General features: G+C 50.5%; 1 protein-coding gene across 1 annotated transcript in view; it reads left to right on the forward strand.

Annotated features, from left to right (window-relative positions):
- The first annotated feature begins 1217 nt into the window (after positions 1–1217).
- The window catches only part of CFAP410 (cilia and flagella associated protein 410), a 413721-nt gene continuing 388865 nt past the window's right edge, over positions 1218–26073 (forward strand). The window contains exon 1 of the mRNA XM_050784475.1: positions 1218–1221. The gene's annotated coding sequence lies outside the window, so the exon portion shown is untranslated. The remainder of the gene's footprint in view (positions 1222–26073) is intronic.

The raw sequence follows: 26073 nt of genomic DNA on the forward strand, positions 1-26073 counted from the left end.
ACGCAGGTGGGCCCCCACTCTGTTGTGGGCATGCGCAGACAAAGCCCTGGACAACTTCCCTCATCTGTCTTCTGCATCTGTCATTCCCCCTCTAAAGAAGTACATCTAATTGGCATTAGAATAAAGATAAGAATAAGGACGAAGTCTTTTTTTTTTTTTTTTTTTTTTTTTTTTTTTTTTTGAGACAGAGTCTCGCTCTGTCGCCCAGGCTGGAGTGCAGTGGCTGGATCTCAGCTCATGCAAGCTCTGCCTCCCAGGTTTACGCCATTCTCCTGCCTCAGCCTCCCGAGTAGCTGGGACTACAGGCGCCCACTACCTCGCCTGGCTAGTTTTTTTGTACTTTTTAGTAGAGACGGGGTTTCACCGTGTTCGCCAGGATGGTCTCTATCTCCTGACCTCGTGATCTGCCCGTCTCGGCCTCCCAAAGTGCTGGGATTACAGGCTTGAGCCACCGCGCCCGGCCTTGGACGAAGTCTTAATTGCTTCCTATTGGCAGGGGCACTGTTTTGGGGAAACGGCAGTCAGAACTCCCTCAGAGGCCTATTTAAGGGTTCCCAGCAGAAGGGGCTATCGTCTGAGGCTCCCGTTGCATGACCAATTGGAGTTTGATGGCCTGAAGGCGAGAGGAGACAAACTAGGTTATTAGAAAACATGTATCAAAATGAAATCATGGGTGGTTAAGGACAATTCAAAAATCCTGAGGCCTTTTGCCAGTTTGTAGAAGGAGAGGGAGGCCAAAAACCCAACGGGTAAAAAAAAAAAAAACCTTGACCCTTTTGCCAGCATGTTGCGCTTCTGGGATTCCTTCCCCTGAGTTCAATCCTAAGCCAACCAGTTTAAGGTTTGGGAAATTAACTTTTCCCAGTTTGGAGGATGCATCTGAGGGGAGTGTCCTATTGTACAGAGACACAATTACTTATCTATGAAGACAGGACAGGAGGAGAGAGGAAAAAAAGAAGGCTTTTTTATTTTTCAAAGGAGTTCTGGGGGTCAGGATGCATTTGAAAGGGGTACAGTTGAAGATGGATGGCTACCCATCTAGAAACAGGGAGTTGAGGCATCCCAGGTTCCCTTCTCTTCCTAGAAAATACCTGGGGCATGTGAGTGAGAGAAAGTGAGGCAACCTTCTTTCTTCCCTCCTCATATCCCTGGGTCCCAGTGACCACAACAGGGTGCCACCCATGGGTGTCAAATCAACTTTCACCCATGTTACCAGGGGGGCCTAGAGGGGGGAGTATCTGCTCTCACCCATGTACGTCCTATTTCTCCTGCTATCAGTAGCCTCCGAATTGCCTAGAACTCGCTTATGCCATGGATACTAGCATGACCTCTATCCATGAAACGCGAGGCTTGGCTTAACCTGCAGGAATCACTCACCTGTGCTGTGCCTTTTAACTTCCATTGTCGTCTGCCTCTGGGTCCCTCAGATCCAATTTTCTTTCCTAGGGCTTTGACCTGAAGCTTGGAATTGAGTTTGGGACAAAAATGTGTCTCGAGGAGGTTGCATGGACTCCTTGTCATAGGCCAAATGGTAAGATGAAGCTGTGGAATTGAGTCCTCCTCCAACAAGGGAGAGAAAAGGATGTCCTGTGACATGCCCTGATAACTGGTGGATATAGTTAAGATTGCTAAGATTTGGGTGCATGGGGCTTGGCCTTGGTTAGCTCCCTTGGTCTTACTTTCACAAAAAGGAAACCTCCAGGTGATGGGATATTTATTCCCATCACCTGGCAGGAGTTGCAGGATAATTGCTCAGAATTAATTATTGATTCAGATTTTTACATTAACCAGCCCCTTTTGTTCCTTCTGAGCCACAGTTGGAGATCGCTGGTTGGTTCACAGGAATAAGCAGGGTTAGTCTAAAATGTAGGCAAAAACTTAAAAACAACAAATGAGTCTAGAATTTAATGACAAATGTATGATAAGTTTTGAAAGATAATGTCTCTCTCTCCAGTCCTCATTTTTGTTAAATCATGATGGGATTGAGTTGTTTGCAAAATAGACTTTAGTCTTATACTTGGCCTGATTATTATTATTATTATTATTATTATTTTTTTTTTTTTTTTTTTTTTTGAGACGGAGTCTCGCTCTGTCACCCAGGCTGGAGTGCAGTGGCTGGATCTCGGCTCACTGCAAGCTCCGCCTCCCAGGTTCATGCCATTCTCCTGCCTCAGCCTCCCGAGTAGCTGGGACTACAGGCACCCGCCACCTCGCCCGGCTAGTTTTTTGTATTTTTTAGTAGAGACGGGGTTTCACTGTGTTAGCCAGGATGGTCTCGATCTCCTGGCCTCAAGTGATCCACCGGCCTTGGCCTCCCAAAGTGCTAGGATTACAGGCTTGAGCCACCGCGCCCGGCCATACTTGGCCTGATTATTTGCATAAAGAGCAGCAAGCATAATTATTTTTACATGGGCCTTTTAGATTGGCTTTGATGGAACTCTGTTTCACAAGGAATCTCAGATAGGACTTTCTAAAGCTGAGCCCCGGCATGGGTTTTTACCCTCAAATACCTGTGAGCTGGGTAAACTCCTATCTTCTTGAGGTCCCAATAGCATGGGGTTCCTGCGCCAGTTAGAAAGTGACATTCTTTACTCACTGCAGGTTAGAAATCCTTTATGGCGACTGTGTAGACCAGGTATGAGGCCAGTTTTCCCAAGGGACTTTTACTGGCTCTGCAAATTGAGCTTGACTCCTTAAAGGGAAGCATACCCTTCAGTCAAAGCCTTGGTAAAACAACCAGTTTCTCCAATTGTGTATTGTTGCAAAAGAAAATGGATTCTTACTGCACTGCTGCAAACAGCTATATTGCCGTAAGTTAAGAATACTTACAACTAGTTTTCAAATCCCAGAGAAGCCAGGCAGAGAGAGAGACAAATATGCTCCAAATGTTGTTCACAGGAGTATACCTTACTCAGTTATTAAAGGCCATAAATAGCCCAAAATGTTTCCTTGACTCTGAAAACAAGGATCAGCAATTTTCCAAGCAAAAGTAAAAAAGATTACTTCAGTTTTCTATTAGTTCCGTCCTTTCAGTTAACTCTTGTTTTACTTGATATTTGTGAACAGTTCAGCTCTTCATGAGTCCTGTACGTTTTTCCTTTATTCTAATGTCACAATCTCCAAAGTTATCAGAAACCTGCATTTGAGAGCACCTGGCAAAGTTCTGCAGCTGATTATAAACCATCCTTTGAAGAGGATCAAGACAAGACAACAATCGTCTATGAGTAACAAAATGTCCAGGGTAGTTACAGTCAGAAACACGATTGACAGATACACTTGGTTATCTCTGTAGTTTATAATGACTTAACAACCTTAACTGTGATTGATAGCACATACTCAGACATTAGAATTTTAGAAATCCCATACAATTTTGGAACATATATTAATATTATTCCCTAAAATATAACCTGAAGAAGATTAAAGATCATTTTGGCAATCCCATGTATCTAACCATGTCAGGTAATCCTGTTTCCCTCTCTTCTGGGTGCTCCAGGGGCCCTCTGTAGCATCCAAAGGCCAGGGATCAGGAAAGACAATTTTTGAAACAGAAGTTTGATTTTAGGAAGCCTGTCAAATATGTTAGAGGTTTAAAAGAGTTGATGTTGTGAAATAGAATTACAGATTTCCATAAGTTATTTATTTCTCCAAAATGATGACTCAGACATTTTTTAAGAAGCACAACTTTTTTATAATCCTTTACAAATTTTGCTAGATAGCAAAATTTGCTAGATAGATAGGGCTTTTATTTCAATGCTCAATTTATGGAAAAGCCATAAATTAAAATCACATGAGCTAAAAGATGAGCCACAACTTTTATCTTTTAAAAATATTTGATCCAAGTGCTTATCCTTCCTTAAGTCAATTAATTAGAGCTCTTTTTTTGATAGATGTCACACACACAACACATATATAACTATACAGACAGGCAGAAGAAGATTCAGTAGCTATAATGTTTTTCATTTGCCAATCTCCTAATTGGATTATTGGCCTCTGGGTGGAGCCCTTTAAGAGCAAGACTAGGAAAACATGCAGTTTCCAGGGTCTCATAAACAAGCATAGCTGGAAGACAAAATAGATTTTGAGAGGGATCCATCTGCGTCTAATTCCTGGGGCTCCATAAGGAAATTAGAGGTCTCTCCTTAATGTGTGCATTAAGAGTGGCAAGGCAAAATGGAGAAAAATAATTCAGTTGACTGAGAAAAACCTCTTTCCAGCAAAAACAAGATCCAAGAAGAGAAAAACAAAGGCCTTTTAAATATACCTATAACTTGGATATCCACTTTTAATTAAGCTGAGTGCTCTTAATAAAATCCTTTTTAATCTCATTACCCAACTTTAGCCATGCCAAGTGGCCAATATTTCTGGCTTTCAAACTTTTCTAAAGGCTCAGAGAAAGGAAAATCCAAGGCAGTTTGTGGAGGGGAAAGGAATCAACAAATGACAAAGGTCATGCAGATATCAAACCAGAAAGAACTCATTCCCTAAGCCAGGATTACCCGGGCCACCATTGTAAAATGGTGGAGGCTAAACCAAAGCACTGCCATGAGGTTACAGGTCATGCTCCCAAGGAGGTAAAACAAGATGAAGCCTACAGCAAAGTTTGCTACTGACCATACAGAAAGACATGCAGAGCACACCAGATTGGCTGTAGCTTAAGACCAGCTCACAAATCTATCTTCCTTCCTTCCTTCCTTCCTTCCTTCCTTCCTTCCTTCCTTCCTTCCTTCCTTCCTTCCTTCCTTTTCCTTCCTTCCTTCCTTCCTTCCTTTTTCTTTCTTTCTTTCTTTTTCTTTCTTTCTTTCTCTTTCTTTCTTTCTTTCTTTTTTTTCTTTCTTTCTCTCTCTCTCTCTCTCTCTCTCTCTCTCTCTCTCGTCTTCCCTCCCTCCTTTCCTCCCTCCCTCCCTCTCTCTCTCTTTCTCTTTCTTTTTTTCTTTTTTGTTTTTGATGGAGTTTTTTACTCTTGTTGCCCAGGCTGGAGTGCAGTGGTGCAATCTCGGCTCACTGCAACCTCTCCCTTCTGGGTTCAAGTGATTTTCCTGCCTCAGCCTGCTGAGTAGCTGGGATTACAGGTGCACGCCACCATGCCCAGCTAATTTTTTATATTTTTAGTAGAGGCAGGGTTTCATCGTATTGGCCAGGCTGGTCTTGAACTCCTGACCTCAGGTGATCCATCCACCTCAGCCTCCCAAAGTGCAGGGATTACAAGCATGAGTCACCGCACCTGGCCCACAAATCCTTTTTCATAATTAAAATTTTACAGGGAATATAAACAGTGATAGCTAGGGTCCTGGCTTAGTAAAACACTTTCTAAAAGTGGGGGAAAAAACCCTCTCACTTAAAAGTTAACTCTTGACCTGGTGGAGAAAAGAAAAAACACTTAAAGTGCAGGGTTGGAAAGATGCCTTGGGAAAGAATCTCTTATTCTTATGCAAATAGTTTCCTCCAACAGGGAGGGAAACTTACTGCTGTTTCTTCCCTCGGGCTTGAACGGAGCTGGACTCCTCAGCCGTGAGAGGGGGAGACACCATGGACTCTGGTGGGGAATGCTGGCCAGGTTGCCACAGGCAGCCTTGGAGCCGTGCACCCCAGCCCCAGCTGGGAGGGGAGACGGGTGGGGAGATGCCGCTCACCCATCTGTCCCAAACAATGAAGGAAAATGCCGTAGAAATTCTGGGTTGGACGAGGCCGACATTCTTGACCCCTGGGAATGGCAAGGGTGGGGGCCTGATTCCTTTACCTTCAGAAGAAGTCTGAGGACAAATAGGTTGAAAAACAAAAGGGAAAAAGATGTTTTGGTCTGCATTTGCTCACCTTTCCTCGTGGCCCTGTATGGGCCACCAAAATTATGCAGGATTTTTACTCCTTAGCTCAGCTAAAACCTGGGTTCTTGTCCCATTACCAGGAAAAAATTAGGCAAGTGGACATGTTGAAAGGTGAGGAGATTTATTAAAAGAAAGCTCTTGGCAAAAATAAAACAAGGTCCTGCCAACAGGGTCGCGCCTCACAGACTGAATTCCAGGTCATCACATGCGAGCTGAAGAGGCCAGGCTCCTCCCCACTGCACAAGGCATGCATTTCCCGTGCCTCCACCCCATTCTCCCAGTGCACAGGGGGGCCCCCAACCCATTGAGAGCATGCGCAGATAAGACCCTGGGCAGGTTCTCTCATCTGCACAAAAGCATCTGATATAAACACTTGTAGGGTGGGCTGAAGATTCTCTGGGGACCCTCTCTTATCTGCCTCCTGCATATATCATCATTTTGTGATAGAATGAAACTGAGCCCTGCAGAAATTAAAAGCAAAGAGATAATAATGTCTTGGCCATTCATAAGCCTGGAGCTTAGGATGAGTATTTTGAAGACTGTGCTAAATGTCTTATTTGAGCTAGAATTGGCATTGTGTTGCTGTTCATGTGGGTCTAAGTCAAGTCAGGACTGAGGACTGAACGGACAAGTGCAAACATAGCAGCTGGGCAACAAGAAGAAAGACTTGTGCCCAAATGCAAAGTGACTCTGGATTTATAGTATGTACTGTAGTCTACTGCTGTGTGACAAACTGTCCCAAAACAGTAGCTTAAAACAGCCAAATGTATTATGGCAGTTTCTAGGGGGTCAGGGACTCAAGAGCAGCTTAGTTGGTGGTTCTTGTTCAGAACATCTTATGAGGTTGCTGTTAGATGTTGGCTGGGGCTGCATCATCTGAAGGATTTAAAAGGAGGGTCACTTTTAAGAAAGTTTCCTCACAGGGCTGGCAGTCAATTTGTGCTTTAGTTCTGTACCACATGGCTTGTCCAGCAGGAGAGCCTGGATTCTTTTACATGGCAGCTGGGCTCTGAGGGATGAGGGAGAGGAAGAAAGAGAGGGAGAGGGTGTTCTGATGTGTGTCCTTTTCCTTAAAGATTTATTACTGGTCCATCTGAAGGAAATGTGAAACTTCCCACCTCCTCCTCCTTGAGGTGCTACAAATATACAACTGACCCTGGGGCTGAGGTGCAGGGGCAGAAGTGGAGCCCTCTCTCATGGCCCAGAACAGAGAGGATGCAGAGCGGCGTTTCACAGCATGCTGTTTGAGTAACATGATACCCTAGGTCTAAGAGCAATAGATGCATAAATGGATGGCTGGGCAGGTGGATGGACAGAGGGAGGGACACTGAAGCTTGTCCCAGGTGTCTCCTACATGGACTTGGGATCTACACTGCCATCTTTGCTTTCTTCCTACATTGTCATTGCTTGAACACGACTGTCTCAGGAGAAATGTGTTTTTTGGCAAGTGCAGGGGCTAGAAAAGGAGCAGTTAAGGATAACTGCCACTGTGCCCACTCTACCTTCAGAGCACCCCATTGTGGCCTCAACATCCCTTTTTTAATGCCAACTTTTCACTTTACATTTCAAGAAAATAATATATCTCTTAAAGCTCTTGGGCCTGGATCCTCAGATGACTGCATGCCCTTGAGAGAGTGGGGCTAGCCCATGGTTGAAGACCTTTTTTTCTAAGGTTGCTATTGATTCACTCCCTTTGCATCTCTTAAGTCTGTGTGTAGTTGTCCCTCCTTTTCTCTTGCTCCTCTCTCACTGGGATTATTGCCACTGCCTCTGTGGGGATGTATACGGCTTTGGCCTGTCTGGCACCCACTCATCTTTCCCTTGCTAATAGCTGCCTGGCTGGCCCTGGGGCCTATGCCATTCAGGGGACTTGGGGCTTCTGGATCCAGGACAGGAGAAAGCTTGGAAACAGGATGTACTCCTCTTGATTTCCTGTGTGCTGAGTTGAAAGGTAAGGCTTCTCAGGGTTTCCCAGGTCAGAGGCTGACCCCTGTGGAGGACACCTGGCAGCTGCTGCTCAGAGGTCTCTGCAGGAAGGACAGAGAGCCCACTTAGCTAGTGCTTGCCAGACCAAGGCCTTGACTTAGATTGAGTATTTTGAGTAGCAATGCAGGAACATGATTTAGAGTTGCATAGAGTGATGATGACTTCCTCTAACCCATTTCTGCCAGCTGCTGGATTCATACCTCCTTGGAGAGATGGTTGTTTACCATCTTTGCTTCTCTTAATGATCTATGTGGGGTTGGATCAATATGATCTATCTATTGTGTCATGGAAAATGTCCAGATGTACCATCTTCATTTGAGTGGCTGCATAGTGTCCCTTGAATTCACATCCCAACCTTTACTCAGTCCCTTCTGTATTGACAGCCAATTTGTTTCCATCTTCTGTTCTTAAACAGCACTGCCATAATATTTTGGTCCTCATGTTGTTATATGTATATGGAGGTAAAACTGTGTATATAAAAAACATCCCAAACAGGAATCACTGGGTCAGAGGTATTGCTATTTTATTTTATTTTTTCAGGATGGAGTCTCGCTCTGTCGCCCAGGCTGGAGTGCAGTGGTGCGATCTCTGCTCACTGCAAGCTCCGCCTCCTGAGTTCACGTCATTCTCCTGCCTCAGCCTCCTGAGTAGCTGGGACTACAGGCGCCCACCACCACACCTGGCTAATTTTTTGTATTTTAGTAGAAACGGGGTTTCACTGTGTCAGCCAGGATGGTCTCGATCTCCTGACCTCATGATCCACCCGCCTCGGCCTCCCGAAGTGCTGGGACTACAGGTGTGAGCCACCACACCCGGCCTGGCCATTTTAAATACTGAGAGATTGCCCCCAAATAAACATGACTTGTACATTCCACCAGGTGCATAAGAGCAATGTTGCCTTTCATAAACAAAGAAAACATTTGGTTCTGGTTCTGTCTTCATGATAGTTTGTGGTGAGCTCTTAAGGCCTCTAATGAGCTTTCCGGTGAATGTAGGCTCATTTGTGAGCATATCTTGAGTGAGACTCTGCCGCACTCTCCTTTTTGGATGCTCCGGCATCCACCAGCATGTTCTCTGCCTGAAACTGCTGTCCCCTTGTTTTTCCACCCAAAAACCCCTTCTTCAAAGCCTGTCTTATGCACCCTCTCTTTCAGGAAGCCCTCCTTACCATGCCCAGGCTGAGTCCCTTGTCTTCCATGCTCTGAGGTTCTTCCTCCATCTTTGGGTTCAAACTCCACTGTTCAAGTGGGCTGTTCAGCAGAAGCAGGCTGCCTCTGTTTCATGGATGAGGGCTGGGCTGAGAGGGGACAGTTTGTGGGAAATCATTTATTTCCCGTATCCATTTGGAAGAAACTTCCTTTATTACTCAAAATGCTTTAGAATATGACACCTTTTAAATTCATTTTCCCCCACATCACTCTTCATGCTGCATTTTTGACCAATGGGAGAAAAACCAGAGTCCATGCAGTGGCAGGCTATCCCTATCCTTTATTCTGCCTGCAGTCTGGCCAAGCAGTGGTGTGTGAGGGAAGAGGGCTCCCCATGCCTGCTTTCCTCCCTTGCATCCACATCTCCTCTTCCTTCAGCTCTGTCCAGCCTTTAAAATGTGTTAGTTTTATCCAAGCATCATCTCTCCAGGACATCCTAGATCCTCCCAACAGTCTCTTGCTCCCACCTCTGCCCCCAAGTCTCTTCCCTAGTGCTCAGATCATGCACCCCACCCTGCTCAATCCCTTTCTGGCTTCTTGTTACACCAGAGTAAGATACAGACACCCTTCCCTGCCCACAAAACAGATGAAGTCTGCCCCCACTTGCCTGCCCCACCCCTGCTTACCTGCCCCACCCCCACCTGTCCTTCCCCCTCCCCCTGCCTTCCACCCCACCCCTCCCCTGGCTGTTCTCTGGAAACCTCAGCCTTGTCCCCTGCAGAGGGCCTCTGCATCAAGTCCCTTCTCAGAGAGGCTTGACTGGTTGCTTGCTGGATCCCAGCTGCCCCGTCTCTCTCTGCTGTCCTCTCTGTGGGACGTTTGTTTCCATGATCCACCATGACATGGCCTCTGTGGCCCCACAGTAGATGGGGGACACCCAGAAGGGCTCTCAGGAGGGAGCTGTGATTTATCTCGGGGCACAGGGCCCTGCATGTCCTCGCTAAGCACTGGTGTCTGCCCCTCCCATGGATACCTGGCCCAGTCAGGGCAGCTGTGTCACTCACTGTGTTGGCCTGGTTCCTACACTCTGCCAGTTCACCTGTACTGTGGTGTCCTGCCATGTTTGCTAACTTGTTCCCACCAGGCTATTGCCTTGGCCTCTGGACATGCAGCCTACTGTAAATGATCATCTCGGTGAACCTTGTGCTGCCTTGCCACAGGGACCCTGAGGAAGATGCCTGCTCTCCTGTCTACTCTCGCGTGGGTGAACTGGCAGATGATGAGGAGGGGGGGTCACTCAGGGAGGGCTGGTGCCCTGGAAGCATGTGAGCCTGCAGCGGCCCAGCTGCTGCTGGCTAGGACAGAGGTGGGAAGTCAGGTGGACCTGGGGTACCCAGGGATGTGGCAACAGGACAGGGATGTTGCAACAGCCTCAAGGCGAGGCTTCTGGAGAGCCCCAGAGGATCCAGCCAGGAGTGGGCCCAGCTCCTCTCCAGCTTGCCGTGCCTCAAAGAAGCCTCTGGATCTCTGCCTCAGTTTCCCTAGCTCACCACTGACAGGCTGGACTTCAGGCCCTCTGCGGTGGCCTGCAGAAACACCCATGATTCTGCACGGTCACCCCAAAAAAGATACTGAAGTCCTGTTCCTGTGAGTATGCCCTTATTTGGAAAAAGGGTCTTTGCAGGTGTAATCAAGTGCAGGTGAGGTCATTGGGGTGGCCCTAACCCAAGAGGCATATGTCCTTATGTGAAGGTCATGTGGAGACAGAGACTCAGCAGGTGGCCGCATGACAATGGAGACAGAGGTTGCAGTGATCCGGCCACAGGCCGGGAAACACTGCAGCCACCAGGAACTGGAGGAGGCAGGAAGGATCCTCCCCGGGAGCCTCCAGAGACAGTGTGGCCCAGCGACACTTTGATCTGGGACCTCTGGCTCCAGGCCTGAGAGAAGAGTTTTCTGTTGCTTTAAGCTGCCTGGTTTGTGGCTGTCTGTCACAGCAGCCCCAGGACACTAGCACTCCTGACATCTCAGGTCTTGCCCTGCTTCCTTGGCCACCACCATGAGAGGAACAAGGTCTTCTCCCCTGAAGTCTACCTTTCTCCAGCCTAGACCACAAGGAAGGATACAGTCTCGCACCCTGCAGGGAGCACCTGTGACCCCGTCGGGGGATGGAGACCCTGTGTATTGTGGGAGGACGTGACACATCGCTGGAGGGAGGACCATCTGCTTCCTCTCTCCTCACGGTGCATGGGCCTGACCTGGAATTCAGAGCTTTGGATTACCTGTCTGCCTGCATGGAGGCTCCTCAAGTGGGACACCCTCTATGTGTTCTGTGTTGTCTGTCTTAGGTCAGAGCCAAAGCACACAGCATACTTTTTGTGTCTTTCAGAGTTAATTTGTCAGAAGGCAGGGCCTGCTGGGTAAACACTGGGAGCTGGGGACCCCAGCCTGGCTGCGAGGGCTGGAGAAGGTGGTACCTGGAGCCCCACAGAGCCTGGGAGCTCCACACCAGTGCCACTCTTCTGCCTGCTCTGATTGTCTCTGGGTAGCTGCTGAGCCCCCCGTTGTCACCAGTTTTTCAGGTGGCCTCAGCGGCCTGCCACTCGGGCCTCAGGGCTCATGCAGCCCATGAAGAATTTCTGGGTCCTCATTTTCCTGAACGTTTATCTTCCATCCTGGAACATTTACGCTTCCTCACTGAGAAGACAGAGAACACACCCCAGCCCTGGCCCCTGCAGGAGGCGGGGAAGCCATGCAGGGACAGTGAGGCCCTGCTCGTGACTTGCTGCCAGGTAGCCCTGGCCATTCCCAGAGGAGCTCTGGCCTCATTTCCAGGGATGGGGCCTCTCCTGTGCTGCCCCCTCCTATTGGCACCCTCCAGGTAGCCGGGACCTGGGGTTGGGAGAGGGAGGCTCCGACAGTAGGGAATGACTCAGCATTGGTCACAGTGAGGAGGCAGAGGTCTGTGGGATGGGCACGGAGGGCAGGGCTGGAAATGGGAATTGGGAGAGGACAGGGCCAGGGGCGGGCGGAATGGCAGCAAGAGCTGGCCAGAATCCCCAGGGTACAAAGCTACTGTTCTAGCTCCAGCCCCTTTTCTCCCAAACCCCCAAGTTTTGGGAAGCTCAGGAATTAAACAAATGTGTCCTAAAGACCTGTGTCATGCCCTGAATCCCCTGTGTGGGTGAGAAGCCATCCAGGCAGACAGCAGATCCATATGGAGTGTGCCCTGAGCATGTGTAACCCTGGCATGGTCGGGGGGTGGGCCCTGCTGTGTGGAATGACTGAGGGGCTGCTCCCCACTTCGGGGACCCTTTGGATGGAAGGCTGAGTTTCCAGGGGCCGAGTGGCATTTGGGAGTGGCCACTGCTGTAGTTATGCTAACAGCATTATCTCCTGGCCCAGTGGAGGGGGCTGAGCCCAGACCCAGGCCACCTGCTTTGTAGGAACTTGGGGAGGCAGGACGCTGGCCACCAGCAGGGTTCTCATTTTATGGGTCAGGAGATGGAAGCCCAGCGAAGTGAAGAGATTTGCTCTTCCCTCTCACCCAGGGGTGGTTTAACCCCGCCTGCACCCCACCCCAGGCCGGGCCCCATCTCGAGCAGTGACATTTGGAGGGGACATACAGCCACAGCACATGTGGGGAAGCGGACTTCAGGGCATGTGGCACTTTCTCATGGATGACATGTCCTGACCCCACAAGGGTTTTGCCTCTCGGGGGTCGTGCTCCAAGGCCGGGCACCCTACAATCCGAGGCCAAGAGCTAAAGCAGCTGAGTCAGTCACGAGACGCAGGCCCAGATGTGCCGTTCAGCTCACATGAGGTGCAGCCCACATCCCCATGTCTTAAAACAGCCAAAATCTATTTTTGCATGTGCGCAAGTCCAAGGAGGTTGAAGTTACTCAGAGCTCAAGGGGAGGAAGTACCCCATGCCCTGAGTCTCTGCTTCTCATGGCCCAAGGCCCAGGAAGTGAGCAGTCATAGGCAAGAACCAACAATCGCCCCCACCCAGAAGACCCACCGGCAGGCCCAGCTCCAGGGGCAGGGAAGGCAGGCACTGCCGTCAGAGACAGCCAAAAACCTGCCCAAGAGTCAGGGCACACTCCGTATGGATCTGCTGTTCCACAAACACAGCCGTGCAGTAGCCTGGACGCAGCCTCTGCCCCAGGACTAGAAGGCCCCGTGACATAATCAGAAATACAGATTTGGGGTCCCTGCCCCGGTTCCTGGCACAGAGCTTCTAAAGCGCTTGTAACTTCCTGAGCGATGGGGTGAGAGGAGCTTTGCGTGTTACAATATTTTGTCCTAGCTCCTAAGACCCTTGGATTCTCAGGAGAGATGAATGTTTTCTGTTTGTTGATGAGATGACTGGAGGCGAGGCCCTAGGCAGCTTCAGGATGGGGTGCTGGTGTCCCCAAAGACTAAGGCAGATGAGTGGAGCCTGGGCCCCAGGCAGCTTCAGGATGGGGTGCTGGTGTCCTGAAAGACCAAGGCAGATGAGTGGAGCCTGGGCCCTAGGCAGCTTCAGGATGGGGTGCTAGTGGCAGAAAGACCAAAGCAGGATTTGAGGCTGGGACTTGCTGGAACCTGTGACCTCTGTGCAGAGGTTGGGGACTGAGTCAGTCACCAGGAGTCACTAACTTCACCAGTTGTGCATCACAGAGGCTCCTTCAAACCCCCACACAGCAGATGCAGAGAGCTACTGGGCTGGGAACACATCCTGAGCTGGGAGGGTGGGGCAGCCCAGGCTCCAGGGACACCAGCTCCTGCACTCAGGGTCCCTCTGGGCCTTGCCCTGTGCACCCCTCACCCGCTGCTCATCTGTGTCCTTCAGTACACCCTTTATTAGGACAGTAACCCAGCAAACGGAAGAGATGTTTCCCTGAGTTTTGTGAGTCATTATAGCAAATTATTGAACCCAAGGAAGGGGTCATGGGAACTCCCAATTTATAGCCGAGGTACTGGGGACAGGTGACACCCTGGACCTGTGATTGGCACTTGGAGTGGGGACAGTCTCCTGGGCCCACCCCTCGGCCTGAGGGGTCTGTGCTGACCCTGGGCAGTTAGTGTCAGAACTGAATTATATTGCGGGATACCCTATTGGCACTGATGCAGAATTGGAGAATTGGTATGGAAACCCACACGTTTGGTGTCAGAAGTGTGGTAAAAACATAGTTTATTTTCATTTACCCCCATCTTGCTTCTGTCTTTTAATGCTGTTTTATCCTGTTCCTAAAACTGAGCTGAAGAACAAAACCTGTGCTGAGGGAAGCCGAGCCCTGCAGGGCGTGCCTGGTCTGGGCCCCGGCTGTGGCTTCGCTTCTTTGGCTCCAGGCGTCTCCCAAGCCTGTGGCCGCTTCCTGAGCTCCCACGCCCAGGCCGCAGGTGCCAGGCCACAGGGGCCTCCTCACTGTTTCAGGGGCAGAAGTCCCTCTACTGCTGTGTATTTGGCTCCGAGTCTCACACCCAGCCGTTCCCAGTGTTCCTTTCCCCTCACCTGCATCTCCTCTGTGGAGCCTGCCTTTCCTGCCCGTCCCTCTCCTTCCCTTGCCATCCTCTTGCCACCAGGCTGTCAGCATCTTGCAGATAGGACTTGTGTTGGATGGGGCTGTGACTAGCTTTCCATGTGACATAAAACCTGAGCATCGGCCGGGCGCGGTGGCTCAAGCCTGTAATCCCAGCACTTTGGGAGGCCGAGACGGGTGGATCACGAGGTCAGGAGATCGAGACCATCCTGGCGAACACCGTGAAACCCCGTCTCTACTAAAAAAATACAAAAAACTAGCTGGGCGAGGTGGCGGGCGCCTGTAGTCCCAGCTACTCGGGAGGCTGAGGCAGGAGAATGGCGTAAACCCGGGAGGCGGAGCTTGCAGTGAGCTGAGATCCGGCCACTGCACTCCAGCCCGGGCTACAGAGCGAGACTCCGCCTCAAAAAAACAAAAACAAAACAAAACAAACAAACAAAAAACAAAAAAACCCCTGAGCATCTTGATGCGAGGAGTCTTGCCATGCTGTTTGGATTTCATTGAATTAAAATCTGGGTTTTGTGGTCATTGTTGTGGACTGAATGTGTCTCGCCTAAATATATCTGTTGAAACCATAACTGCCAAGGTGAGGGTGTTGGGAGATGGGTCCTTTGGGGCTGATGAGGTCATAAGAGTGGAGCCCTTGTGAACGGGATTTGTGTGCATACAAAAGAGGTCCCAGAGAGCTGCCTTGTCCCTTCCACTGTGTGAGGACACAGTGCAAAGATGGCTGTCTGCAAGCTGGGAGAGCTTTTAACAGAACCCAACTGTGCCAGCACCCTGGTCTCAAATTCCCAGCCCCCAGCACTGTGAGGAAATAAATGCCTGTTGTCTGAACACCACCCAGTCTACAGTGCACTGTTGTGGCACCCAAGCCAGGACAGAAGATCAGTGCAAGGTGTGAGAGCTGCTGCAACCAATGCCTGCGAATGTGGATGTGGCCTTGGAACTGATGAATGGGAGCAGCTGGAATCATTCAGAGCCACGTGCTAGAAAAAACCTAGATGGCTACGAATAGCTTTTTAAAGGTGATTCTGGTGAGGGCTCAGAAGAGGAGCACTGCAGAGAGAGCCTCTGTCTTCTCAGAGGACGTCTAGGGGATTGTGGGCAGAACCCTGGTAGAAGTGGATGGGAAGGCTGTCTGGGGAGGCTCAGATGGAAACCAGGAACATGCTAGTGTCGACTGGAGGAAAGGCCACCTTGTTAAAAAGCGGCAAAGAACTTGGCTGAACTGTGTTCATGTCCTGGTATTGTGTGGAAAGTAGAACTTGTGAGTGATGAAACAGGATACTTGGCTGAGGAGGTTTATAAGCAAAGTGTTGAAGGGATGGCTTAGTTCCTCCTGGCTGCTTAGGGTAAAATGTGAGAAGCTAGAAATGATTTCAAGACCGAGCTGTTAAACAAAAATAAACCAGAACTTAAAGATTTGGAAAATCCTCAGCCTATGCATAATGTAAAAAAATAAGAACGTGTGTTTGGAAGAGAACATTAAGGGCATGGCCAGGTGACCTTCTGATAAGGGGATTTGCTGGGTGTGAACCACAGTCACAACCAGCTGTCCCCGCAGGAACACTCATCTTGAACCAAAGGTGGGAGAGAGGAGAAGGAAGTGAGTTTGGCTGTCCGACTTGGGTTGTACTGAGCAGGACCAGGGAGCTATTTGGCTGTGAACATGCACTATTTTTCAAGACAAGGGAAGAAGGACCCAGAAGGTGATTTAGAGTCCATCAGGGCTGCCACATGGGCATCAACAGACCAGATGCCCCCTGCCCAAAGCCTTGGGGGCAGGGCTGCCCAGAGCCTTGCAGGCATGACCCCTGCCCCCACAGAGCTGCAGGGGTAGGACCATTGCTGCAGTGGGTCTGGAGGGCAGGGGCTCAAGCCAAAGATGATTCTTGAGCCTGAAGATTTAACATGGTTTGCCCTGTTGGGGTCCAGGCTCCATGGGACCTGTTGCCCCTTTCTTCCTTCCCATTTCTCCCTTTGGAATGGGAGTGTCTGTCCTATGCCTCTCCCACCATTGTATTTTAGACGCACGTAACTTGTTCCATTTTACAGGTTCACAGCTAGGAAGGAACTAAACTATCTGATTTAGATGGTGTTTAGATGATACTTTAGACTTTAGAGTTGATGCTGGAACAAGCCACCACTTTGGGGTTTGAAGGATGAAATGAATGTATTTTGCATGTGAGAAGGACATAAAATTTCGGGGTCAGGAATAGAATGTTATGGACCGATTGCATCTCCCCGGAGTTCCTGTATAGAAATTCTAACGCTGGTGTGGAGGCACCAGGAGGTGGGGCGTTTGGGAGGTGGTTAGGTTGTAGCCCTCATGATGGGGTCCTTTTATGAAGGAGACCCCAGAGAGCATGCTGTCACTTTTGCTGTCTCTGCCACATGAGGGTGCAAGAAGAAGACGGCTGCAAGCAAATCAGGAAGAATGTCCTTGCCAGAGCCTGACCCTGCTGCCACCTTGGCCTCCAAATTCCAGCCCCTAGACTGTGAGGAACACAGCCTGTTGTTCAAGACACCCAGTCGGTGGTATTTTGTTACAGCGGCCAAAACCCACTAACAGTCATCAAGAAGCTGATGTGTGGTTAGGAACCACCTCTTGCCTAATGTTCAGGGAATTGGTTGGACCCTGACAGGGCTGCCTCGGTCAGGAGTTCCGGCTGCAGGGACATCCACAGAACCCAGAAGTTATGGAGAAGCCACTGGGGCACACGCAGCCTGGCTCACTAGGACGCAGAAGACACCAGGCTCTCCACCCCCTCCCCGCTGCAGGCCGCTTTGCTGTGCCTCTTGCTATGGTCAGGGGTGCTGTGCTCCCCTGGCCGCCCTGTGTGCTGCCTCAAGTCTTTGGCCTGCTGGCGGCTTGGGCTTACTGCAGTGCTGTTTTGTGAGGGGCACAGATGCACACCATCAGCGCTCAAGAGGCAGGTTCAAGATCAGGTGATCCTGGGCCAGCAGGCCAGTGTGCAGCACCTGCCACTTCCCGGCCCTCACTGATGGTCGGTCACCTGTCCTGAGCCTGTGGTCCAGCGGGGCCCTGTCCCTCTCATCTCTGCGTATTCACAGGGGCGGGGTGCTGGTGCAGAACTCAAGGGGGCCCAGGGCTGGAACCAGCCGGTGCTCCTGGTGAGCTCACTCTGACCAGCTGCACAGCTCTGCACAGGCCATGTGGAGGAGGGACCATCTCCAGGTACCCCACGGGCCCTCCTATCCCCCACCTCTTCAGGAGAGGGATGACAGCCACTCCCAGCAGTGACTCAATGCCTGTGCCACCCACATCATCAGCTGTGCTGGCGGCTCACAGATGACGGGACAGTCCACGTCTTATGGCCATGTGTCTTTTATCTACCATGGATATCTACATACATTCTTGCTGCACTGTGCCGAGATGCTCAGTGTCTATCTCTGACAGTGAAATTGTGATCAATTTTCATTTCCTACTTTTTGTCATCAGTGTGTGATGAGGTTTCAACAAGCAACCTATTATTTCTTGTGTCATAGGAAAAATAAAGTGATTTTTAAAAGCAAATGTATGTCTAAGTGATGTAATCTATTTGCTGGGTGTAATACACTAGAACCCTCGCAGAAGCTTCTCACCTGACGGCTCCCCTCAAATCTGTCAGCGGGGAATAAAACTGTAAGGGCGCGACGGCCTTTGGGTTGTTAGTTTAGCAAACTGCACGAGTAAGACACAAGCGCATTCTCATCCACCAACCCAGAAGTGGGTCATCATGGTAGGGGCAGGACCAGTGCTATGTAACGCGCTGTAATTTTGGAATTCTACCCGAGAAAAATGCGGTTATTCAAGGGACACTTTGACCACATATTTCTTGCATTTTACTTGGACCAACATTATCAGTGCTGGGGGTCTATGGTCTCCACTCTCCCACCATAGACACCACTGGTGGTGATGCTTACTGAGTTGCCATTTTGCCAATTTGACTTCTGATGCTGAGAATGGCTCTAATGCTGGGATACGCTTTTTTTTTTTTTTTTTTTTTTCTTTTTCCACTTGTTATTTATTTTTTTTGAAACGGAGTTTTTCTCTTACTGCCCAGGCTGGAGTGCAATGGCATGATCTTGGCTCAATGCAACCTCCGCCTCCCGGGTTCAAGCAATTCTCCTGTCTCAGCCTCCTGAGTAGCTGAGATTACAGGCATGCGCCATCACGCCTGGCTAATTTTGTATTTTTAGTAGAGATGGGGTTTCTCCATGTTGGTCAGGCTGGTCTCGTCTTGAACTCCCAACCTCAGGTGATCGGCCCGCCTCAGCCTCCCAAAGGATATGCTTTTATCTACCTACTTTTGTTCTAAATAATGACCTCATGTGTCTTCTCTGAGGATGGTTTTTCCTGAGCCCTGGCTGCTAGGGCCTCTCCCAGGGCTGCAGGTGGCTCTGGGCCTCCCATCCTCTGGGTCTCTCCCTGCTGCCCGGACTCCATCCCCCTTCCTGTCCCTTCCACGCGGGCTCCGCTGTTCCCAGGCCCCTCAGCTCTTCCTGCTGCAGGCTTGTTCACTCTGCTCCCGTGACCTGGAAGCCCGTGGGCCGCTTCTTGCTACTTGCCTGAAGGACAATGACCCCTCAGAGAAGCTCAGCGGCCCAGGACTGCCCCCATCTCCTACGCGCACAGCGCCCCTAGGGTCGCCGTGCTGCCCTGCTGTGCCACCCGGCTCACGTGCCCCTCCCATACCACTGTCACCAGCACCAGGCTCTGGGAGCCCAGGGGTCTCTGGAGCAAGCACTCCCTCAGGGTTCGTGAGGCGAATGAATGACGTGTGAGCTCTAACACTGTCAGCCATTCTGATGGAAAGTGCTGGCACTGTGGTCCCTGGAAGTCCCTTAGGATGGTGGTGACAGGCTGTCCTCGTGAGACGTCCCTTCCTTTGGGGAAGCCTGGGGTCTTCTGACTAGAGGCCTCAGCTGTCTTCTGAGCTCTGTGGGCTGAGAATTGAAGCTGGGCCCATTTGAACATCACCTGGATGTGGGTGCTGAGCTGGACCTGGGATTGTCCAGGGACCAAGGCTTAGGAGCAGCCAAGGTGTTCCCAGGAGGCCAGAGAAGCTGCGGTGAAGGGGAGGCCACAGCGGAGGGGAGGCCATGGCAGAGGGGAGGCCGTGGTGGAGGGGAGGCTACGGCAGAAGGGAGGCTGCGGTGAAGGGGAGGCCGCGGTAAAGGGGAGGCCGCAGTGGAGGGGAGGCCACGGCGGAGGGGAGGGGGAGTTCAGGGCAGCTGTGCTGGGCGCAGCAAGGAGGCCTAGATCCTGAGTAGGAGCAAGTGAAGGGCACATGTCCCTCCAAGATGGAGAAGGACCCTGGAGGGACCAGCACCTCTGCTGGGGATGGAGCTGTGGTGTTTCTCAAAGTGGGGTCAGGGCACTCCCAGCCCATGCTGACCTCACAAGTTGGAACCCCCAGGGGTTCGTGTGCACTGGACTTTGAGAACCCTGTCCAGGAGGGGTCCCTTAGAGGAACAGGCAGCAGGGCTGAGTAAGAAGATCTTGAGTAGGGAGGGGTGCCCTCAGGAATGAGGACTGTGGAGGGGAGTTGGTGTGGACAACCCAGATGGCTGTGCTGGCCCTTGGTGGAGAAAGGGACAGGCTGGGGTGGGAGACACTCAGAACTTGGCAGCCTGTGGTCCTGGGGAGGAGGAGCGGGCGTGGCAGGCTGCTCAGCTGCAGGACAGGATCGGGCACCAGGAGCCTCTCAAGCATCTGTGATCTGTAGGGCAGCTGGGGTGGGCTCACGGTGCCCAGCAAGTGGGTCATGAGGGTGGGGGCTCACGGTGCCCAGCAAGTGGGTCATGAGGGTGGGCGGGCTCACGGTGCCCAGCAGGTGGGTCATGAGGGCTGCCAGTGAGTCCCGGAATCAGCCCACCATGGGGATGGTGATTGCAATCCCAATGAGATGCCTGGGCACTTGAGAGCTCCTTATGGGGTAAAGACCCCCCCCATCCCCACAGCCCCCACCACCACTGAGGCGGGCTCCACCTCCCTCCAGCAGGCAAAGGCACTCACCCAAGCCCACACAGGAAAGAAGATCTTGCCAAAGGAAAGCTTGATTCATGACAAAGTCCACAAACTGCCACAAATTCTATTTCTGGTGAAGCTGAAAAAATGTGCACTCTAAATAGCCTGCCTGTCCTTGAGTACCACAAAACACAAGGTAAACACGTGGGTGCCTCAGTGACAACATTTGCAACATTAACCTCACGTTTTACATTAATTTTTAAATTGAGGAATAACATACATATAAAATGTACCATCTACACCATTTTAAAGCGTACAGCTCAGTGACAAGAAACACGTTTAGATTTCCCTCCTTTATTCCCCCTCCGCCTCCTTCCTCTAGGAGCCACCACTCCACTCTCGGCCTCCACGGGAGCCTCTGGTTTAGCTTCCACATGAGTGACAGCATGAGATGTTTGTCTTTCTGCGCCTGGCTTATTTCACTTAACATAATGACCCCCAGTTCCATCTATGTTGCAGTAAATAACAGGATTTCATTCTTTTTGATAGCTGAATAATATTCCATTGTGTATATTTACCACATTTTCTTTATCCATTCATCCACTGATAAGCACTGAGGTTGATTCCGTATCTTGGCTATTGTGAGCAGTGCTGCAATAAACACAGGAGTGCAGAGATCTCTGACATATTAATTTCCTTTCTTTTGGATAAACACCAGTAGTGGAATTGCTGGATTACATGGTAGTTCTGCTTTTCGTACTGTTTTTCGTAGGGCTGTACTGTGTTACCTTCCCACCCACATTGTCTGGGGGCTCTCCATCTCTACATCTTCACCAGCATCTGTTACTGCCTGTCTTTTTGATATAAACCATTTTCACTGGGCTGAGATGGTAATGCACTGTGGTTTGATTTGCATTTCTCTGCTGATTAGTGATGTTGAGCATATTTTAAAACACCTGGTGGCCTTTGTATGCCTTTTTCTGAGAAAAGTCTGTTCACATCTTTTCCCATTTTTAATTGGATGATTATTTATTTATTTGTTTGTTTGTTTATTATTTGTTGTTGTTTTGAGATAGGGTCTCACTCTGTTGCCCAGGCTGGAGTGCAGTGGCACAATCAGGGCTCACTGCAGCCTCTGCTCCCCGGGCTCAAGCAATCAGCAATCCTCCCGCCTCAGTCTCCTGAGTAGCGGGGACCACAGGTGTGCGCCACGATGCCTGGCTAATTTTTGTATTTTTGTAGAGAGAAGGTTTTGCCATGTTGCCCAGGCTGGTCTCAAACTCCTGGGCTCAAGTGATCCACTGCATTGGCCTCCCAAAGTGCTGGGATTACAGGTGTGAGCCACTGCACCTGGCTGCTTTTTTTTTGCTATTGAGTTGTCTGAGCTCCTCATATATTTGGGTTACGAATCCCTTGCCAGATGGATAGTTTGCAAATATTTTCTTCGATTCTGTGGGTTATCTCTTCACTTTGTCAACCTTACTTTTTTGAACTTGTCATTGCTGTCTTCGGCAGAATGTTAAGCAGGGCACAGGGTGGCCCTCGGGGAAGTCCACACAGTGACTGCAGCCTGGCGAGCCCTTTCCAAATGAGCCCATCTCCAAGGCTTGCCCCAGGCCTCAGGCCCCAGCAACACGCTCCAAAAGCGCCAGATGAGCCAGTCTCCGAGGCTTACCCCAGGTCTCAGATCCCTATGACATGCTTCAAAAGCGTGGTCCTAGCTTGACTTTTTTTTTTTTTTTTTGAGAAGGAGTTTTGCTCTTGTCGCCCAGGCTAGAGTGCAATGGTGCGATCTCGGCTCACCGCAACCTCTGCCTCCCGGGATCAAGCAATTCTCCTGCCTCAGCCTCCCGAGTAGCTGGGATTACAGGCGCCTGCCACCACACCTGGCTAATTTTGTATTTTTAGTAGAGATGGGGTTTCTCCATGTTGGTCAGGCTGGTCTTGAACTCCCGACCTCAGGTGATCCGCCTGCCTCGGCCTCCCAAAGTGCTGGGATTACAGGCGTGAGCCATCGTGCCTGTCCACTTTATCAGATTTTTAAAAATGTACTAGAAAATCATAAGAAAAATAGCTCATAATCCCAAATGAACCCTTTTGGTCCTTCTAGAAAAGAAGTAATCCATGATTGAAACCTGGAATATTTAAATCCTACAGAAATGTGCACAGAACCAGAGCCTTCCCACCTGGCCCCACCACCTTCCACAGAACCAGAGCCTTCCCACCTGGCCCCACCACCTTCCCCACAGAGCCAGAGCCTTCCCACCTGGCCCCACCACCTTGCCCCAAAGAGGCTCCTCTTGGATTCATTCTAGGAAGTCACTCCCACACACATGCCCGTCCACACTCATAGGCACGCTCACCCACAGAGACCCTGAGCGCCAGTCAGCACCTTGCTGCTGGAGGGTACCTCCTGCATCCGTGTCCTTAGAAAACCCAGTTTTAAAAACACCTTAAGATAACAAACATAGGACACCAATATGGAGGCCAGAACGGGGACTTGGAGTCAGTCTGGGATCAACAAGCCAACAGGCAGATGGCTGGTGGTCGGTCACCTTGAATCCCACCCTTCCTTCTCTCTGGGGGGTCCTTCTGGAAGCTTCCCCACAGCACCCTCCCCATGGCTCCTTAGGCGCGGCGGTGGGGGGGCTCCTGCTCTCTAGCCCCTCCCTATGCGGACACCCAGGGTGGGCCCCAGCGGGGTCTGCGCTCTGGGAGCAGGGATGTGGCCAGTCCAGGCCCTGTGTCCGCAGATCCCAAAGGGTCCAAGGAGCCTGGCGGGGGGCACACCAGGGCGTCTCCATCCTGCTTCGGGGCGCTGGGGGAGCGCTGGCGGGGCGGGGTGGCCGTCCCATGCCATCGCCCCTAAGCCAGGCTTCCTGCGCCCTGACTCTGCAGGGCCTGGGCGGGAGAGGTGCGCCCGCCTCCCTTCCCTAGTTCTGGGTGATTCACATCAAACAGGAGGCGTCTTTGTTCCTCCCTGGCTCTGCGCTCCCACGCGGGCCTTTCCTTGCTCCTCGGAGGCCGCGAGGCGTGAGCAGGCCCGTGGTCGCCCGGCGGGGCCCGCACTAATTACAGCTCTGCCTCCCTCGACTCCTCCCGCGCCTTTGAAGTGGGGGCTGCGGCCCCGCCGGCCTCGCACCCGGTAATTGCAGCTTCCCTCCAGGGCCTGGGGACGGCTGGTTGCTAAGCTCCCTTGGTCTTTTCAACAGGTTGTTGGGGTAAATTACAATGCAGCTCCCAGTGGAAGGGAAAACGTTTGCCTTTACCGGGTTTAGATTAATGTGGGTTAATCTGTAAAGAATTTTAAGAACATGCTTGGCTGGGTAGGGTGGGCTTTGCCTGGGGGTGGGAACTGGTGCCTCGGGCAAGCTGCAAATGACAGGCTCAGTGAACCGGAGGGGAAGGCGCGGCCGGTGGCCTCGCACCGCACAGTGGCTGAGGCAGCCTCGTCGTCTAGGAAACAAACGGCCAACGCTCCCTTGTCTGTGCCTTTAGACCAGAAAGCCTGGTCAACTGAACGCCGGCTTCCTTTTCCTAACGAGCTGAGAAAACGAAGTTGAGTGCTTGCACTAATGCAGCTTTTGGTATTTGAAATAAGCCAAAAGTCAGTTATTGAGGGAGAAGGAGGGAAATAGTTCCTTCTTACCCCTACTCCTTTGATTCTCTGCAAGAAAACATACCGTTGAGTCAGTCAGTCCTTCGGAGATTTTGTCTCCAGCAGTAAATGATTATAGAAATGATGACCTGGGCTGGGGGCAGGGGAGTTTTGCGTGTGGAGATGTCATACCTAGAGATGCAGGAAGCCTCACCGAGTCCCCGCTGACAGTGGCTGCCTTCTGTCTTCTCGGAGCGCATGGCTCCCTCAGCCACTCCACACCTGCCTTCCACACACGGACATCAGACCGACTGTGGACAAACCTGGCAGAGCCCGGTATCGTCAAAGAAAAACTCCAGGGCCGTCCTTAAGTTGCAAGTGTGACGTAATGTACTGAGCCCTTGGAAAGGGTTTGTCTGGGCTGAGATCATACTAAAGAGTCTCGTAGAAATTTATGGGATGTTATAGAGCAGAATATTGTGGAAAACAGTAAATAAATGCCTAATTCATGTCTCAACCTACTTAAGGAAGGGGGTCCATTGAAAACAGATCCTGGCCAGGCGCAGTGACTCACACCTGTAATCCCAACACTTTGGGAGGCAGAGGCGGGCGGATCATGAGGTCAAGAGATCGAGACTATCCTGGCTAACAGGGTGAAACCCCGTCTCTACTAAAAATACAAAAAAAAAAAAAAAAAAAGTTGCCGGGCGTGGTGGCATGCACCTGTAGTCCCAGCTACGCGGGAGGCTGAGGCAGGAGAATTGCTTGAACCCGGGAGGTGGAGGTTGCAGTGAGCCAAGATCACACCACTGCACTCCAGCCTGGGTGACAGAGTGAGACTCTGTCTCAAAAAGAAAAAAAAAAAAAAGAAAGAAAAAAAAAACAGATCCTACCATCAAATAGGCCACGTTGAAATTCCCTAGAACAGTGGTTTCCAGGCTTTTACACTTTTAGGAGAATCTTTTTCCCCCAAAGTGACATTACATAGAACTCCAATATATGATAATAATAAAAGCAGAACTTCTCTGTTTGTGAAGAGGTCAAGATCCAGGAGCCTCACTCCCTCAGTTCAACCCCCTCCTCTTCCTCCACCTCCTCCACTCTCCCCACCCTACCTTAGGGTGTATGTTGGAAAATAATTTCAGAAGCATTGCCCTATCTATCTATCTTTTTCTTTCTTTCTTTATTTTTGAGACAGAGTCTCACTCTGTCACCCAGGCTGGAGTGCAGTGGTGCGATCTCGGCTCACTGCAACCTCCGCCTCCTGGGTTCAAGTGATTCTCCTGCCTCAGCCTCACGAGTAACTGGGATTACAGGTGCACGCCACCAGGCCAGGCTAATTTTTGTAATTTTAGTAGAGACAGGGTTTCGCCATGTTGGCCAGGCTGGTCTCGAATTCCTGACCTCAGGTGATCCCCCCACCTCGGCCTCCCAAAGTGCTGGGAATACAGGCGTGAGCCGTTGTGCCCGGCCTTGTCTATCTATCTGTCTGTCTCTCTCTCTCTCTCTCTCTATCTATCTATCTATTATCTATCTATCTATCTATCAATCATCTATCTATGACATATTTTTCTGGAAAATCACCCACTTCCTCGTATGTGTGTGTGTGTAGGAGTGTGTGTGTGTATACATACATGAGTGATTTATTTTAAGGAATTGCCTTATGTGATTGTGGGGGCTGGCAAGTCCAAAATCTGCAGGTGAGTTCAGCAAGCCAGAGATCCAGGGAAGAGTTGGTACAGCAGTTCGAATCTGAAGGCCAACTTCTGGCAGAATTCCCTCTTCTTCATGGGGAGGTCAATCTTCGTCTTAAGGCTTTCAATCGATTGGAAGAGACCCACCCACATTATGAAGAGTAATCTGCTTTACTCAAAGTCTCCTAATTTAAATATTAATCTCATCTAAAAAATACCTTCACAACAATATCCAGGCATGTTTGACCAAATATCTGGGTCCCAGGGCCTAGCCAAGTTGGCACATAAAATTAACCATCACACTAGCAAATGTAAGAGCATCA

Source organism: Macaca thibetana, chromosome 3 (genome assembly GCF_024542745.1).
Source record: "Macaca thibetana thibetana isolate TM-01 chromosome 3, ASM2454274v1, whole genome shotgun sequence".
NCBI lineage: Eukaryota > Metazoa > Chordata > Mammalia > Primates > Cercopithecidae > Macaca > Macaca thibetana.